The following is a 17,870-nucleotide window of genomic DNA, read 5'->3' as shown; positions in this document are numbered from 1 at the left end:
ATATCAAAGAAGATGGAACCTCCGTCTAAATGGGCTCCCCGAAACTGAGGGCGAGAATACCCGACAGGAGGTAGCAGAGCTAATAACAAGGATGATACCAGAATGGTCACACAAAATGGACATAATTCTGGACACTGTTCACAGACTGGGGAAACCGAAAACAGGAAAGACTCGTCAGATCATCTTACAATTCACCTCAAGAACCCACCGCGAAGCACTTTGGAAACAAGCGAAGGACGACAGGGTGTGTGCCGAGAGGAAGGTACGCTTCAAAGAGGACCTCACCACAGCGGAACGAGATGCTCGCAACGCGCTCTGGCCAAAGATTGAAAGAGCGAGACAGCAGGGAATGAAGGCATTCTTCAGAGGACCCTTCGGATTCATCAACGGACAATGCATTCAGGAATAGGAAAGGTGATCAGGTATACCAGCTGACTACAATAAAATGTAAAGGGAGGAAAATGTTTATTAGGGGCGTTGCTGAAGTTAAAAACTTACCGTTACTTTTGATGGCAGGTGCTTGATTTAAAGCCACTAGAGTAGCCTGTTTGGCTCTTTTATTTTATTTTTTTGTCCATCGTTCTTTTATTTATGTCGTTGTTTACCACATAAGTTTCAGTTACATCTCTAAATGTAAGGGGTCTTAAAGACAACACGGAAAGGAAAGCTTTGTTTTTGTTTTGCAAAGGGCAGAAAAATACTTTCACGTTTATGCAGGAGACACATTCTATGAGGGAGGATGAAACGTTTTGGACACAACAATGGGGAGAAAAGATTTTTTTCAGTCATGGCACTGAACGGTCAGGAGGAGTGGCAATTTTGCTAAATAACTGTTCTGGGAAACACTTGTATGTGAAGGCAGATGAACATGGACATTGGTTGATTGCAGTGATGGACTTTGTAAGTAAGTAAGTAAGTAAGTAAGCTTAATTTGTATAGCACATTTAAACACAGCATGCACTGACCAAAGTGCTGTACAGAGTCAGTATTAAAAGACAAATGATCAAAAAGAAAAATAAAAAGAAAGAAATAAAATAAAACTATAATGATAACAACAATAACAATCAGCTGATGGTTAGGGAAAGGCCAAGGAATAGAGATGGGTTTTTAGCCTAGATTTAAAGGCAGAGATGGAGGGAGCAGATCTAATGTCCGGTGGGAGCTGATTCCAGAGACGTGGAGCAGCAACAGAAAAAGCCCTGTCACTTCTCTGCTTCAGCTGCGAGCGAGGTACATGAAGAAGCCCTGTGTTAGAGGATCTTATGGCCCTTTTCCACTACCCTTTTTCAGCTCACTTCAGCTCGCTTCAGCTCACTTCAGCCCGACACGGCTCGCGTTTCGACTACCAAAAACCAGCACGACTCAGCTCGTTTCAGCCCTGCTTAGCCCCTAAAACCCGCACCGTTTTGGAGTGGGGCTGAAGCGAGCCAAACCGTGCCGACTGAGGTTGGGGGCGTGAGCAGACACTCCCCTGTGCACTGATTGGTGAGGAGGAGTGTCCTCACATGCCCACACACGCCCCGCGAGCGCGCTGGGATCTGTAAACACCGCAAACCCGGAAGAAGAAGAATTACGAGAATTTCTGAAGCCTTATGCGCCTCGCCTCATCTATACGCTCTTGCCAGTCAGTATCTGTTGGCGTTGTCGGTGACAACAAGCCACAGCACCAAGACCAGCAACACTAACGACTCCATGTCCTCCATGTTTATTGTTTACTCTTCGGGTCGTGAGACTACCGCTTAAAAGATCACTGAATCAGTGACATACAGAGCATCGTGGACGAGTTCGCGGAGCGCAAGGCTCGTCGTATGCCCTTCAAATAATGCGCGCAGTAGGCTATTGATGTTTTATTATGACCAGTGTTGGGCACGTTACTTTCAAAAAGTAATTAGTTATAGTTACTAGTTACTTTTCCCAAAAAGTAACTGAGTTAGTAACGGAGTTACTTTGTCATAAAAGTAACTAATTACCAGGGAAAGTAATTATTCCGTTACATTTTGTTCCCCCCCCCAAAAAAAAAAAAATCAAATTCAATTAGTGTAATCATAATAAAAGTGAATGTTAAATGTGTTTAATGACTGAAATGGACACTTAACAGAACCAATTAGTAACATTATCTACATTATATTAATATTTTTGTGGGACAATGCGAGATAAGACATCTATCAAATGTAATATATTTTTGCAGTTATTAAAATTATGTTACTAATTACTGGCCACTGACGAGGACAAACGCTTTGTTCCTCGACATAATGTGCATTGCACGTAAACACTCTTGCCTTTTATTTCAAGTAATGAAAAGTAATGGCTGTATTTCCAATGTGAAAGCGCAGTGCTGGGCTGACCGCTCGCCATCGCTGGCTCTTCCGATTGAAAGCGTGCGCAGTAGTGCAGTAGGCGTGGCCTACCTACATATGTTGTCTAAATCTACTCTGATTGGCTTACTGTGCCGTTGTCTCGTGTCTCCCCGCCCCACACTAAAGCAGAGTAAAGAAAGGCTGAACGAGCAGCGTGCCAGATGAGAACAGCTTTAATAAAGTAACGCATAGTATTTTATTGTAAGTAACGGGAACGGCGTTATAACGATGTAAAAAGTAATTAGTTAGATTACTCGTTACTAAAAAAAGTAACGCCGTTAGTAACGCCGTTTATTCTAACGCCGTTATTCCCATCACTGATTATGACCCATGTACAGTATGTCACCTAATGTTTTTTTGTTTCTGAGTTACATGTTCGTTTGAAGGACTTAATGTACAAAATAACATAGTTGCACCCCGTAGTGTTGAAATTGGTAAACACAGTGCATTCAGTGAGGTTTGCACCGCCCTCCTTTTATTTCTGACTCTTCCTGTCACCGTTGCAACCTCTGAGCGCTCATTCGTATGCCCTTCAAATAATGTGCGCAGTATAGGCTATTGATGTTTTATTATGAGCCATGTACAGTATCCTAATGTTTTTTGTTTCTGAGTTACATGTTCGTTTGAAGGACTTGATGTACTAAATAACATAGTTGCACCTGGTAGTGTTGAAATTGGTAAACACCGCAGTTGCGGACATTTTGTAGCCTAAAATGATGTTATGATAAGCTTTAATAAAGGGCCCGGTCATTTGCCCCGCCCCCGGCCCGGCTCTGACTTGTTCCGCCACTGTCACTGATGTCACTGTTTGCGCTGCTTAACGACATCACGTGACGTCCACCCACTTTCGCTAACTCCACCCAATGTGTCCACCCACTTCCAGCCAGCACGGTTCAGCGCGGTTGTAATCGAAATGCAACTCCAACAGTCCCGCTCAGCCCGACTCAGCTCGACTCAGCACGGCACGGCTCAGCCGCGTTTGTAGTGGAAAAGCGGCATTAGAGACCTTTGGACTGAGTGGGGCTGTTAAAGGTCATTGATGTAGGCTGGGGCCAGCCCACTGAGTGCTTTAAAAACAAATAATAAGACTTTAAATTGTATTCTGAAAAAGACTGGGAGCCAGTGCAAGGAGGCCAGAATGGGAGTGATGTGCTCACGTCTCCTGGTGCCAGTTAACAGACGTGCAGCTGCGTTTTGGACCAGCTGTAAATGTCTAAGTGAGGTTTGAGGGAGGCCAAGATAAAGGGAATTGCAGTAATCCAGTCGTGATGTGATAAAAGCATGGATGACTATTTCAAGATCATTATGAGATAGGAAGGATTTGAGGCGGGAAATCACTCTGAGTTGGTAAAAACTATTTTTGAGTCACTTAAATGACTCAAGGCTCATTTTGCTGAATGTGTATGGGTACAACAACAGACAGAAGAATTTGGACTTGTTAAAAGACATGACAAACGAAATAGAGAGATGCAAACTATCTTACCAATGTGAAAATGTATTAATAGGAGGGGATCTTAATTTGGTAAATGATGAATGGTTGGATAGGTCTCCCCCAAGAGGCCATACTTATTCACCGAATAAGACATTTCAAGAATTCTGCCATTCAAATGCGCTACAAGACGCCTGGAGGCACTACAATGGTAACAAAGTACAATTTTCTTGGTTTCAACCAAATGGGAGTCATCTGTCTAGGTTGGATTGCTGGTTGCTATCAGACCCTCTTTTAGGACTGGTGTCTGATGTAAGAATGTCAGCAGCTCCATTAACAGATCATTCAGTTATCTCTCTGGTACTAAAACCCCCTGAACCACAATTTCATTCTAAGGGTTACTGGAAATTCAACTCAGAGTTACTTTCACATGATTGTTACTGTACGGATGTCAAGCAACTTATAAAAGAGGTTATGGATATGGAGGATTTTTCCTCATACATACTGAAATGGGAATTCTGTAAGTATAAAATAAGACAATATTCAATCGCTTACAGTAAAAATCTTAAAAAGTCTCAAAGACAAGAGGAACTGCAGCTCATTAAGGAGCTGAATGCCACATGCAACAAGCCCACACTTACAGATAATGACAAACAAACTCTATTGACTCTGCAGACAAAGTTGGATGATATGTATGCAAGAAAAGCCAAGGGTGCTTGTGTTAGATCTCGGGCTAGGTAGATAGAAGAGGGGGAAAAAAACTCAGCATATTTTTGTCACCTTGAAAAAACCAGACAGCAAAGGAATGAAATACGATCTTTACTTATTGATAATAACCTATGCAAGGTCAAAGGGTTATTTCTAAAGAGATTCTAACCTTCTATAGCCAACTGTATACTTCCAAGTTCTCAGAGAACGAGACACTCACTTTCTTTGAAGGTATTAAACACCACATTCCACAAATTACAGAAGTATTCAGGGACACTTGTGATGGAGAGTTACAGATTCAAGAAATGGATGCAGTTATCAGTAAAATTAAAATTAACAAATCCCCGGGGGTTGATGGCTTAACTGCCAATTTCTACAAACATTTTTGGCCAGACGTGCACCATTTTCTTTTCCATACATTCCTTGAAATATTAAACAGCCACACACTTTCCCCATCCATGAAACAAGGTATTATAATACTAATTCCCAAACCAGGGAAAAATTCACTGGTTTTAGATAATAGAAGACCTATTACACTTCTCACAACAGACTACAAGATTTTAACTTGTGTTTTTGCAAACCGTCTTAAAACAGGTATTGAACAATGTGTTAGTGAGTCTCAGTCAGGCTTTATGAAGAATAGATCTATTCATAATAACATCAGGTTAATTCTGGACATTATAGATTACAGTGATATGATAGAAAATGAAGGTTTTATACTGTTTCTAGATTTTTTCAAAGCATTTGATACTTTAGAACATAACTTCCTCTTTCAGTCTCTTGAATACTTTGGTTTTGGGAATGGATTCTGTAATTTTGTCAAGACATGTTATAAGGACATAAATAGTGTGGTTGCTCTACCCAGCAGAACAACCACACGTTTTCCAATTCAAGTAGGGGTAAGACAAGGCTGTCCTATTAGCCCATACCTATTTATCTTGGCAGTAGAAATGTTGGCTATTCATATTAAAAATTACACAGAACTAACAGCACTCCGTGTGCTTGACACAGATATAGTCATAAGTCAATTAGCGGATGACAACAATTTTTCTGAAGGATAAACATCAAATCCCAGTGGCGATTAAAGGGATTGAAATTGAAATTGAAATTCTCCAAAGCCTCAGGTTTATGCCTTAATATCACCAAATGTGAGCTCATGCCTATCAAACAATGTGAAGAGTTGGTCATTAATAGTACACCAGTTAAAAGGGAAATAAAATACTTGACAAACAGAGAAGAATCAAGCTTAATATAACAGACACCATTCAGAAAGGGAAAACAAGGCTGGATATATGGCAGCAAAGAGACTTGTCTGTTTTTGGCAGGGTGTACCTAACAAAAATGGAATTTTTATCTAGGTGCATCTATCCTTCACACTCCTTAGCCATCCCAAAAGATGAAATTAAAGCTGTTAATCAAGCTAATTTCAGCTTTATATGGAGGAATAAAACTCACTATTTACAGAAAGCATACATTGTCAAGGACTTTAAAGGGGGGGTTAAAAGTTATTGACTTTAACTGTTTAAATGGCATGATTAAACTTAATTGGATTAAGGAGTACTTGAAGAAGAGTGAAGCCTTTTGGTACTGTATGGAGCACTTGCATGTGACGTCACAGCCGATCCAGATTGTGACAGACGCCATCGTGTCGGTCAAACGCCATATTCCGCCTTCTACTTCTACTTCTGGTCCTACTTCTGCTTTTACTTCTACCTTTTCTTCTGGAAAACCCTACTATATACAATTCTACTACAACGGCTGCGGCTACAAGCTCTCCCTACCTGTGCCCGTTTTTTATGTTTTTTGTGTGTATTTTTGCGTGTTGTTCGTCTGTACCGGACTTCAATATCCACTACAACCGTATGGCCTTACTGGACATTGGTTTCCAGCAGAAAATGACGGTTTGTAGCGATTTCCATCGCATGCACAACATTCCGGACGAGAAAAAAAAAAAACATTCCAGACGAGATAGCGAGACCAGCGGGGTCTCCGTGAAATTGTTATCGGAAGCAAAGCAAAGGAGGCGGTGCCAGGAGCCGAAGCAAAAGCGAGGCTGCAGAGCCGGCCTGTTGACTAAGCTCAGAAAACAGCCACTCAAATCTCCACTGCCAAGCCTCTACCTCTCCAACACCAGGTAAACAAGACGGACGATTTGGAATTACCTTATTCTATTCTATAATCGGCTGGTCAGTGCTATACTCAATACTTAAGTGACTTACCCATCCAATGAGTATTCTTGTTTACAAGATGCCACATCTGAGTCGCTGACAAATCCTGAATTTCTGAAAAGATAACTGTCCAGAGATTTATAGGCACGCAGTGCTTCACCACTGAACAGCGAGGGAAAGTTAATGAGGTAATTATACATGTCTGGGTATTCCGCTGGCAGTTCAAAATCCGGTCGTGAAAACTCCGTCCGGTAAGCCATAAGGGTCACAAATCTGTAGATCGTTTATTTTAGACATATATCTAGTTATCTGTTTATTAGAAAAATGAGCCGTGTAGTCCGTCGGTTGAAATTGATCCATTCTGTACACGAGTGCAGCAGTATTCAGCGGTGTTTTTGACCGACAAGATGGCGGTTGTGTACTTTCCAGTCACGTGACTGCAAGATCTCTATACCCAGACTGATCTTTAGTAGAGTTGGTGGCTTGCCTTATCTCCTGTCTTGTGACTTTGCCATTTCAAAATTACCAATCAAATTGTCAGACTTTCACCAGCAAGTTCTAATGTACTGGAAACTTATCTACAAGCACAATTTCACACCCCATTCTTCCCCTATTTGGAACAATAGATATGTTACATTGAGTCATAAATCCTTGTATATAAAAGAATGGAAAGAGAAGAATATTTGTTCCATATTTGATATTTTGGATGATGAAGGGAACATTTTTTCTTATAATACATTTTGTGTTAAGTATGGTTTTACCCCCCCGAAACGACAATTTCATAGTGTCATTAAAGCTATCCCTGAAGGTTTGATTAAAACTATCCAAAACTATTTGAAATATGACAGTTTACAACTCAAGTTGCCTGATTTAATTGTGAAAGGTGTGCATCTACTAGATATTAAAAGTACAAACAAGTTTATAAGAGAATGCTTACGAGAAGAGTTTCACCCGGTGAGACCAATAAGAAATACAACTTCTTTTACTGAAAGCCAGTTAGTCTCACTCAGAACTAAATATTTGAAGTTCCCAATTCCACCAAAAGCAAAAGAGGTGCATTTTAAAACCATTAATAACATATATCCATCAAAAGAATTGCTACACCACAGATTTAATATTGATTTAGAGCTATGTGTGTTCTGTAAGAAAGAAATAGATGCAACTGTACACATTTTCAGTGATTGTTTGGGAACACAAAGTTTTTGGGTTGCTGTGAAGAACTGGTTGGCAATATCTGGACCTAGACTTACAGCTGAAGAAATTCTTTTTGGCACCACAAGGGGAAACTCAGAAGAGAATTACATGGTGAATGTTGTTATAATTTTAGGTAAATTCTTTATTCATAAAACCAGATATCTAAAAACGTTCCCTCACTTTATAGTATTTAAAACAGAATTTAATACATACTGGAATTCACTTAATAAAATGACAAGTAAGAAAGCAATTGTCCTTAAAAATATTATCTGCAATTTTATCTAACAGCCCTTGTACATGTAGAAATGAAATTACTGTCCTATTTTTATTGTCTGTGGTAGTTGTGTTAGTACAAAGAGACTTGGCTATGTAGATGGCAGTGTTTTTTTTTCTTTCTTTGTTCTTTTCTTTCTCTTTTTCTTTCTTTATTTGTTTTGTGTTTGTCTTGTTTGTTTTATGTTTTTTTGACTACATGTGAGATGTAATGTTAAGTTCTTTAAAATACTCTTATATGAGCATGTAACATGTACTGGGTTATAATCTTAAGTGTACACATGCTTTGCATTGGCCAGCCCTGATCAGTATGAAGGTAAAAAAGAAGGAATGAGAATACACAGTTATGAGATTAGTGTGTGTCGTGTTAGTAAACTATTAAAACTTTTAAAAAAATACAAATCACTCAGTTAGTACAAAGTGACTTACTACGAAGGAGAAGATTAAATCGCTGGAAACTCGCTGTTACTCGCTGTGAAGGTTTGTGTCGCTCTGAAGCTCTGTGTGGATGTGTGGCTCTTATATAGCTGCAGATTTTGAAACATAACTAATTAAACTGTTTTCATTTAAACTAATTAAACTAATTAAACTGTCTGAATCATGTGACCTGGGTTTTCCCCTAAACTTTAGGGGAAAACCCAGGTCACGTGACCAGGTGACATCAGCTCCCTGAGAGAGAGAGAGAGCATCCTGATCGCTCTGTGTTGCTCAGTAGCCCATTCAGTGTTGTGTGTGGGCGGCTTTACATCTTCTCTCCCGGACCGAGAGCTCATAGGCTCGTCAGAGTGAAGCCATCTGGCCGCCATCTTACCCCTCACATCGCGTGGATTTGGTTTGTGTGTTAAACTGTCATATCCGATCAAACTGGCCCCAAGACAAGTTTCTCCTGACTTTTTTCCCACTGCTATAATTATTTTTACGGAAATTATTTCAGTTTATCTTTCTCTTACAGTCAGGTCTGAACAGTATTTATTTGTCACATAATTCACTGTGGTGGCACGGTGGTGTAGTGGTTAGCGCTGTCGCCTCACAGCAAAAAGGTCCTGGGTTCGAGCCCCGGGGCCGGCGAGGGCCTTTCTGTGCAGAGTTTGCATGTTCTCCCCGGGGAAAACCCAGGTCACATGATTCAGACAGTTTAATTAGTTTAAATGAAAACAGTTTAATTAGTTATGTTTCAAAATCTGCAGCTATATAAGAGCCACACATCCACACAGAGCTTCAGAGCGACACAAACCGTAACAGCGAGTTTCCAGCGATTTAATCTTCTCCTTTGTAGTAAGTCACCTTGTACTAACTGAGTGATTTGTATTTTTTTAAAGTTTTAATAGTTTACTAACACGACACACACTAATCTCATAACTGTGTATTCTCATTCCTTCTTCTTTACCTTCATACTGATCAGGGCTGGGTTTCCCAAAAGCCTCTTAATGCTAAGACATTCTTAACTAGGAGAGAGAGAGAGAGAGAGAGAGTGCATTGTGCTGCTTGCTCTACCATTTACCGATAATCTTTTTGCTGCGATGCTTTTGGGAAACCGACGTTCAGCCTTTAGGTCCTTACGTTTTACGATTCCTCCAGTCTCCATCGAGAAATGCATTTTAGTGTACTTATCCTCAGCTTTGTCTGTTTAAAACAGGAGGTTACCGTGTCGATGCTGACAATGTTCTGTCCATCATTCAGTTGGTCTCCTTGCTTTTCTCCAAAACTGAAAGTCTGATTTTTCTCTCTCTCTAGGTAAAATGAACTCAAACTCCACAATGACCTCACTGTATGTGGGTGATCTGCACCCTGATGTCACCGAGATGATGTTGGTGGAGATGGTGAGCCGTGCAGGACCCATTCACTCTGTCCACATGTGCAGGGACAAGAAGACCTTCTCCTCACGCGGCTACACTTTCGTCAACTTTCTGCATCGAGCTGATGGTAAGACAGTACAAACCATACAAAAGACAGGAGAACGCTGTTCCCGACACTATTTCTGCATTTTTAATACCAGTTTATAGCCTGCTCAAGGATCCATGTGTGATTTATGTATGATGTTACTGCTTTCATACATGGATAAGTTAAAATATGTGCCTCTAAAAAGCTTAATTTTTTGAAGTTTTTTAAATTCTCTTAGAATACATATAAAATCAGGGCTTTACATTAGCACCCGCCAAATGCGGGTAAAATTGGGCTTTGGCGGGTAATGACTTTAGTCTCACTAGCCACTTTGGCGGGTGGTTTATTCTGTGGTATGACAATATATTTTTTGTAGTTTTCTCTGAAGGCATCTGATATAATAAACGCATTGCAATGTAACATTACGCGCCTACAACTCCCATGAGCACCTGCGTAAACATTCTGACAACATGTTAGAATTGTTTAGAACGTACTTTAACGTCTCAGGTAAAATCAGTGATGCGGTAACCTGCGGTTAATGAACGGAGCAACAAAGTTGCTGACGACTGACAAGCGCACTATGTGGCGGCATATAGCTGGAGTTTCAAACCCTGCTGCTCAGGGAAAAAGGGACAGAGATGATCAGGGCCGGAGCAGCATTTTAAAATCACCGAGGTCCGTGATGCGCAAAGCGCGCGCCAAAACATTTTCTCCATATTTAAATGAGAGGGTGAATTACACATCACACAAGAGCTCTATTCCTGAAGTCACTGGCGTGGGAACCGGGGGTGCGGGGGGGGGGGTGGCAGCACCCCCTGGTGGTGGACCCTCAAAACTGACATGAACATAAAACAAAACTTACGTGAAAATATATTTGTTTATTTATTTGTTTTCATTTGGCTCTGCTGATTTTATATGTCATGTTTTAGATGTAGGATGATGAGGGCTACATTTTAGTTATTTAAAAAAGGATTTAATTAAAACTTATAACTTAATATGTAGCCTAGTGGACCATCAGAATTTTTTTTGTCGTGACGTTGACGTTCAGCTTTTCAGCGCGCGAAATTACAACAGGAAGCGAATACGAGTCGACCGTCTGTAGAGAAGAGTAAGAGTTAGTTAGTTAGTTAGTTAGTTAGTTAGTTAGTTAGTTAGTTAGTTAGTTGATACTTAATAGTTACTATGTCTCAGAAGAGAATTACATCCTTTTTTCAATCTGACATTTTTGGATTTAGGTAATGTTAAAGTGGCATCTCCTGAAGAAAACATTGAGAGCCTACACACAGTTCGGATTCTGATGGGAATTAGCAATACAATGTTAGCACATTTCCAGCTTGGTATCTGCGTTGGGTGTGTTAAACCGTGTGGATTTAAGTGGAATAATTGCAAGAAGTCATATGATCAAGACAGTGTTTTAAGGTAAGCCCATTTGGTTATTAATTTTGCCCACTGTGTCGTGTTCACTTGAGCCTATTTGGTATGCCTTGAACAAGTGCAGGCGTTGCTAGCATCGTGCTTTGAAGTTGACTCAGATGTAACTACAGTCTTAAAAAATGTTCGTTTAAAATGGTGTGTCCATGCTCATCATGTTTTACTTTTACTTTTCTTAATGGAGAGTGTGAAATACCGCTGCATCACTTTTATGAGTGATTTTTGCAATAGAACACTAAGTTAGTGTCACTAACCCATAGTAGTAGGATGAGTGGGTTCATGGATTTCGGTCTGTTGATTGAGAGAACCATGGTGTTTGTGTTGTTCCAGCGAGAGTGTTGTTCTGTTTCGTGTGTGTGTGTGTGTGTGCGTGCGTGCGACTAACTACTGTATTTGAAATGCACACTCGCTTGACTGGATCTGGGTATGTAAGGCTGTAATCGGGTGGAATCCGCGTCTCCTTCAGTTTATCTAGAGCAGATGTAAAACCTGCGACTGTTAAACCACAGCTGTGCGCTTCTGCTTCTAAAATAACCTGTCCTTCGTAATCGTGTTAACTGAGAATTGTCATTGACAGACAGGCTTCAGATTCTTCCGTCATCACTCAAAAAAAAAAAAAACGTCGTTTTTACGGATTAGGCCTATAAATAGTAGGCAGTTTAACGAAATATTGCAATTGCAAGCTTAAAAGGATTTCGGACGCCTGATTGGTTAAAATGCAGGAAATTGCATCTAAGAAATACAAAATTTTCTGGGGGAGGACCCCCAGACCCCCCTTCAAAAAAATGTCCCAGGTCACGTCACAGCACCCCCTGCCGACAATGTCTTCCCGCGCCGCTGCCTGAAGTTACTTTTAATGGTGTTTGAACTGAATATCATCAGTTTTGAAAAAAAAAAAATCATGTATGTGGCAAGAGTAAGAATAATTGAAGCTTGTTTAATGGTTTCCTCTGGCCCAAGCAATGAGGACAAAAGATCCCCTAACCATGTAGCCTATGGAACTGAGATACATTAACAATCTGGCATCCGTTACACCGACACAAAAAAAAAACATTCTGGGGAAAAAAAATCAGTATACACCACCATGTTTTAGGCAAAGTTATCCAAGGCAAACATAAGTTGAAACTTTCCACTCTATTGCTTTGGCTTATCGAATGATTTACTGTATTTTTAAAATCACAAACAAGGCAGGCTACAACTGCACTGCTGCACATGTAGTCCGGAGTAAACCTGAAAAGTAAACCCGATCTGCTCAGAGAGTCATTTGAGCTCCTCTTGAGCCTCTTTCAAGATGTTGAATATAGGGTTTTGATGGCGCATCCTAGATGGAAAGCCACTAGAGGCATGGCCACGTTCACATTACACCACAGGTTCCTGAATGTGGAATGCACCATTTTCCCCTGGTTCAGCTATAATCAGCTAATCAACTAATTATACAACAGTTCAGTAATATACAGACTCACTAATTTGATTGGCTGAGCAGCGTTCCATTCGTGCCTATGTTTAATATAACCAAACTGGGACGTTACCCCTTTTCGACCCACAGAGAACGGATTCTGTTCTTGTTCAAAGAATCCTGAATGGAATTGGTTCAAGAACCTGTTCCCTGTTGGTCGAAAAGGCGTACCTAGTCATTCGTAAGGGTTTTTTTTTTTGTTTGTTTCTTTTGTAGGCTGTAGCCACAATGTCATCATGTTGTCAGAATCAGTGTAACATATCTCTCATAACCCGGGACGGAACAGTACTGTCGTGTGTGTGTGTGTATTATTTACCAGCTGGGGGGGGGGGCTCCGTATCGTGAAATACCGTGACCGAGGTCTTGAAAATACTGACCGAGGCCTCTGGGCCGAGGTCACAGTATTTCACAATATGGACTGACCTTAAGCTGGGAAATGATATATTTATTTTTTCATCTCATCTCATTATCTCTAGACGCTTTATCCTGTTCTACAGGGTCGCAGGCAAGCTGGAGCCTATCCCAGCTGACTAGGAAGTTCGAAAATGTAAATTTAATAGCTTCATGAAAGTGCGCTGATGGTTACCATGGAAACCCCATGTCTCCTGCACTGCGTTCCTCCCCCGAGTCACACATGCGCTCATTCGCTTTTTTGTTCTTGGTCTCAGAGCCGCGCACACCAAACAGAGACAGAATCAGCGTTTAACATAATTAACAATGCACTTTTTACAGAGACGTTTTAATGTTATTCTTTATTTTTTATCCAGTTGAATATTTAGCGTACCAATGTATTTTCAGCTCTTAAAAATGACCGAGGTCCGGACCGCGGGGGCCTCAGAGCTGGCTGCAGCCATGGAGATGAACAAGACACTAATAGGAAGATAAGACAGTTCACTGACAAATGGAAGTTCGGGTGAGATTGGCTAGTTCATAGCAAAACCGAAAATACCATGTACTGTGAAGACTGTAGAAAGTCTGGCAAAGACGGGCACCAGTAATTTTAAACTCAAAACTATAAAGGACCACGAAAAGTCAAATGTACACACCGGTACTGTAACATCAAAACAGGCGAAGATGGCTGGTCACTACAGGACAGCATTGCTTTCAGTCCCTGGCTGTCATGAAGTCGGCTGAGCTGGAGAGGCTGGGGCTGCTGTTTAGAAACGTTCATGCGATTGGAAAGAAGTTGATCTCACCCCAGCTATCAACTTATGGCCTGCTGGAAGCCTCAGGTCACGAAGACCATTTTTCATGGACCATTCAGACTCATCTGATGATGAATGTAATGAGGACATTTAATGTCTCTCTCTACACATGTTCACACACACACACACACACACTATTAATAGATAATACATAATATACATAATAATACTTGATAATACACATAATACTTGCATATCAAAACATCAAATGTTTTTCAATGATAAATGTTTTGAATTCGACTTTTAATATTAGAATCAGTTCAGTTGTACTGAATGTTATTTTTCATATCATACGATATTTCATATTGTAAGGGGCTTGAATTTGAGTTCAATAAACAGAATACTCTGTTTATATTTTTGTCTGAATTGGTTGCATGTTTTCATATAGAGAGCGACCTTAACAGCACTGAATACTTGAGTGCTATTGTAGAGATACATTATACGCTGCCATTCATAATTAAATCTAGATCTTCCGAACTTTAACATATCATGGTGAATAAAAAACTTCGATTTCCTGGCAACAAAATTGTGGCTAGTGAAAAGGCTGAATGGCTAGTGACTCAGGAAACCCACTAGCCACAGTGGCCGGTGAGCAAAAAAGTTAATGTAAAGCCATATATACTGTGTGTGTATATATAATATTCAAATTTTCATAACCTTTCTGACCCATCTTTACCAAGGATGCCAGTACTTCTGAATCTGACTGCATGCACATAGTATAATTGATACCGACAATGTTTTTTTCACTGAAATGAATGAGCTGTGATGTGTTTTCGTTCCTTCAGCTGAGCGAGTGCTGGAAAGCTTCCCAGCTGTTGAGACAGCTGCAGTTGGGGACAGCAGTCCAGTTGTGGTTCCAGTTTCAGCTGCAAAAGAACTTCCAGCTACAACTGATGCAGTGCCTCCTACAGCTGTGTCACCTGTGAGTGAAGTTCAGCCAGACAAGGATGCAACAGTAAGAACAAAACACGAGTAATGAGTCGTAATAATAATAATAATAATAATAATAGAAGAAGAAGAATGAGTCCCTCTGTGTCCAGGATGGACCCACATCACCATCTGCTGGGAAAAGGCTGACCATCTACATGTTGGAATCATGTCCTGTAGATGAACAAGTCCAGATGGCGCGTGAGTTTCACACTCATACACGCATAAAAAACACACACCAACATCTGGCTCATACACACTCCTGTTCTGCAGCTCAGCGTATAATCCACTGTTTGCCTCAAAGAGGCGACGCGAGGCAGTAGCCACTATGTCATCGTGTTGTAAGAATGAGTGTAACAATAGTGAGACTTCGTAACCAATCAGCACTTATCCTGATCAAGTTCGATTACCCGTTCTACTTCTTGATAGACTTCAGAACCAATCAGAACCAGAAATGGAATAAGAGAAACCTCGTTATAACTTCGTAGTGTTGTAAGATAATGGGCAGATAAAAAGATAAATGAAATTCACCTTGTGGTTCACCAAGGCTACTGATTCGGTATCAAGTAAGTGGTGTTCATTTGAAGAAAATGTACCTTTTTGATTATCATGGCTTTTGTTTGGTCCTTCTGAAAGGTCAAATGAAAGGTTTTGAAAGTTGGTTTTTTTTAGCTTTTTGGCAGATAGCTTGAGAAGCCGATATCAAACTTCTGCTATTGGCTTTAATTTTTTAATTGTATTTTTTATTTCAGAGTCTTTACACTCCACTTGTGAAATAAAATGTGCTCATTAGTTCTAAATAATGCTTCAAAGACAATTCATGAACAAGTGCTTTCGTACTATTTTGAAAATAGATCGAGTTCACAGCACTGCATTTAGAACAAAATACACTAAACAAAACATGGTAACCAAAATACTCCAAGCCCTGATGCTGCTCGCAGCTTGGTGATGCTTGCAAGAGATGAGGCGAGTAGAATTGATAACATGTGTATATATGCTATATTTACTGTATGGACATGGGATCAGAAAACTATTTTATTTATAAACAGTAGCCACATGGACCCATAGGGTACCTTTTTTTCTCCCCCATTATGGTTTGCGATGTGTTTCCTTGTCGAGATCGAAAACTTCTCCAAGCACCTGCTTTCAACTCGTCTTGCTTTTGTTCCTCAATAATCGAGAATAGAAAGAGTCTGGCACCAGAACCCCGCCCATGTTACATGATTGGATGGCTGGGACCATTCACTCGATTTCTGTTCTCTCACACCTCACTCACTCTCTCTGTCTGTCTGCAGTTGATCACTTGTTGCCTCTTGTTGAGAAAATCCACCCGAACTTTGCAAATAAGATCACCTGGATGCTTGCAGGGAACCAGAACAATTACGAAATCATGAATATGATCAGCGATCCTGAGCTCCTGTATGCCAAAGTGAGCGCGCACACAATACACACACTGCACCAACACACACACACTCAAGCAATTTACAGAGTGTTTCATCTCTGATTCTTAAAAACGTCTGATATTGAAATGATGAATTAACTTTGGCTATGTGGAAACAAAACCCCACCCACCAATCCCTCTTTCCTCCTCTCTCTCTCTGTGTGTAGGTGGATGAAATGGACGCGATCCTGAAGGTGAGGGAAGCTGGTCTCAAGCCGGTGAGGATCTTTTAATAAAAACTGGACGTCTGCTGAAATTCAGTTCTGAGACACACAACGATATTTTGTATTCGATTTCTATTGAAACGTTTCGTCACATCACAGTTTACACAGAGATCAAAAACGTTCAGGAGTCGTTTCTGACCTTGTGCACTTCTCTTACAGGAAGCCATCAAGATGCTGTTCGGTGATGAGAACAAGAAAAGAAGGAGGAAGAAGAAGGAGTATAGATTTTAAAAAACACTGCACCCGTAATGGAAATTTCTAATAAACACTTCAGAACGCTTAGGAGTCGTCTTTTCAGTTATTTATTACAGCAGATCATATAAAAGATATATAAAATAGGAAAGGAAAGAGAAGAATAGAAGAAGACACCACTTCTGATGATGCTGAGAGTACGCGCACTCTGAGTTGTGTTTTAGGAATGTTATCTATTATACTCTGAAAGCATTCGCTCACTGCTTGTGTCGTCACGTGATTGGCTCAAGATTTTCTATGACGTTTTACTAATGAGTGCACCTGGCGTGCTCTGGTATGTGCAGGCAGATGCGAGTTAGGGAGAGCTCAAGCTCCCTGCTTATCACCACCGAGGTCAGGAAAGGTGATTACATCATGAGAAGATGCGTAGTTAGAACGAACTCAAGCACCCTGCTCATTACCACCAAGGCCACAGAAAAGCGATTACAGCATGTGGAAAAACATCTCTTCTCAGTAACTAAGCCACTTTAGTTCAACATACAGAAACACAGAGAATAATAATGTTCATCCAAGTCACTTGAGCTCAACATACAGAAACACAGAGAATAATAATATTCATCCATTAAAATTCCCTCACATTCTCCCCCCTTTTTATCCTATAGGATAATAATTGCTAAAAGAAAAAAAATGTACACAATTTCAGTGGTAAGAGTTCCCAGAGAGATTCGACTTAACATGTCATTGAGTGTACAGAGATAATGCTAAGGCTGTTTTTTATAAGACATAGACATCTTAAGTTAACGCTAGCAAGCTACATACATAGATCAGGAAACAATCATAATGAAAATGTTTTAAGTCAGGACTAGTTTCATGTCAACTGTGCTGATGTCATCGAACAGTGGGTTATAGTCTTCATGTGAGTTTGGAGGCCAGTCAGGCACGTCATCAGAGTCTATTTTCACCATCTGGTAACCGATATTTGTC

At 40.4% G+C, this 17,870-nt stretch overlaps 1 long non-coding RNA gene across 1 annotated transcript; it reads left to right on the top strand.

Moving 5' to 3' along the window:
* Positions 1-16,386: 16,386 nt before the first annotated feature.
* LOC132886955 (uncharacterized) lies at positions 16,387-16,940 on the top strand. Its single transcript, XR_009654755.1, has 3 exons — positions 16,387-16,458; positions 16,638-16,688; positions 16,854-16,940. It is a non-coding gene; the product is annotated as an uncharacterized LOC132886955 (long non-coding RNA).
* The last annotated feature ends 930 nt before the right edge of the window (positions 16,941-17,870 follow it).

The sequence above is a fragment of the Neoarius graeffei genome, chromosome 1 (assembly GCF_027579695.1).
Source record: "Neoarius graeffei isolate fNeoGra1 chromosome 1, fNeoGra1.pri, whole genome shotgun sequence".
NCBI classification, from domain to species: domain Eukaryota; kingdom Metazoa; phylum Chordata; class Actinopteri; order Siluriformes; family Ariidae; genus Neoarius; species Neoarius graeffei.
The sequence above is the reverse complement of the archived record's forward strand: the minus strand, read 5'-3'. Positions and strand labels throughout refer to the sequence as shown.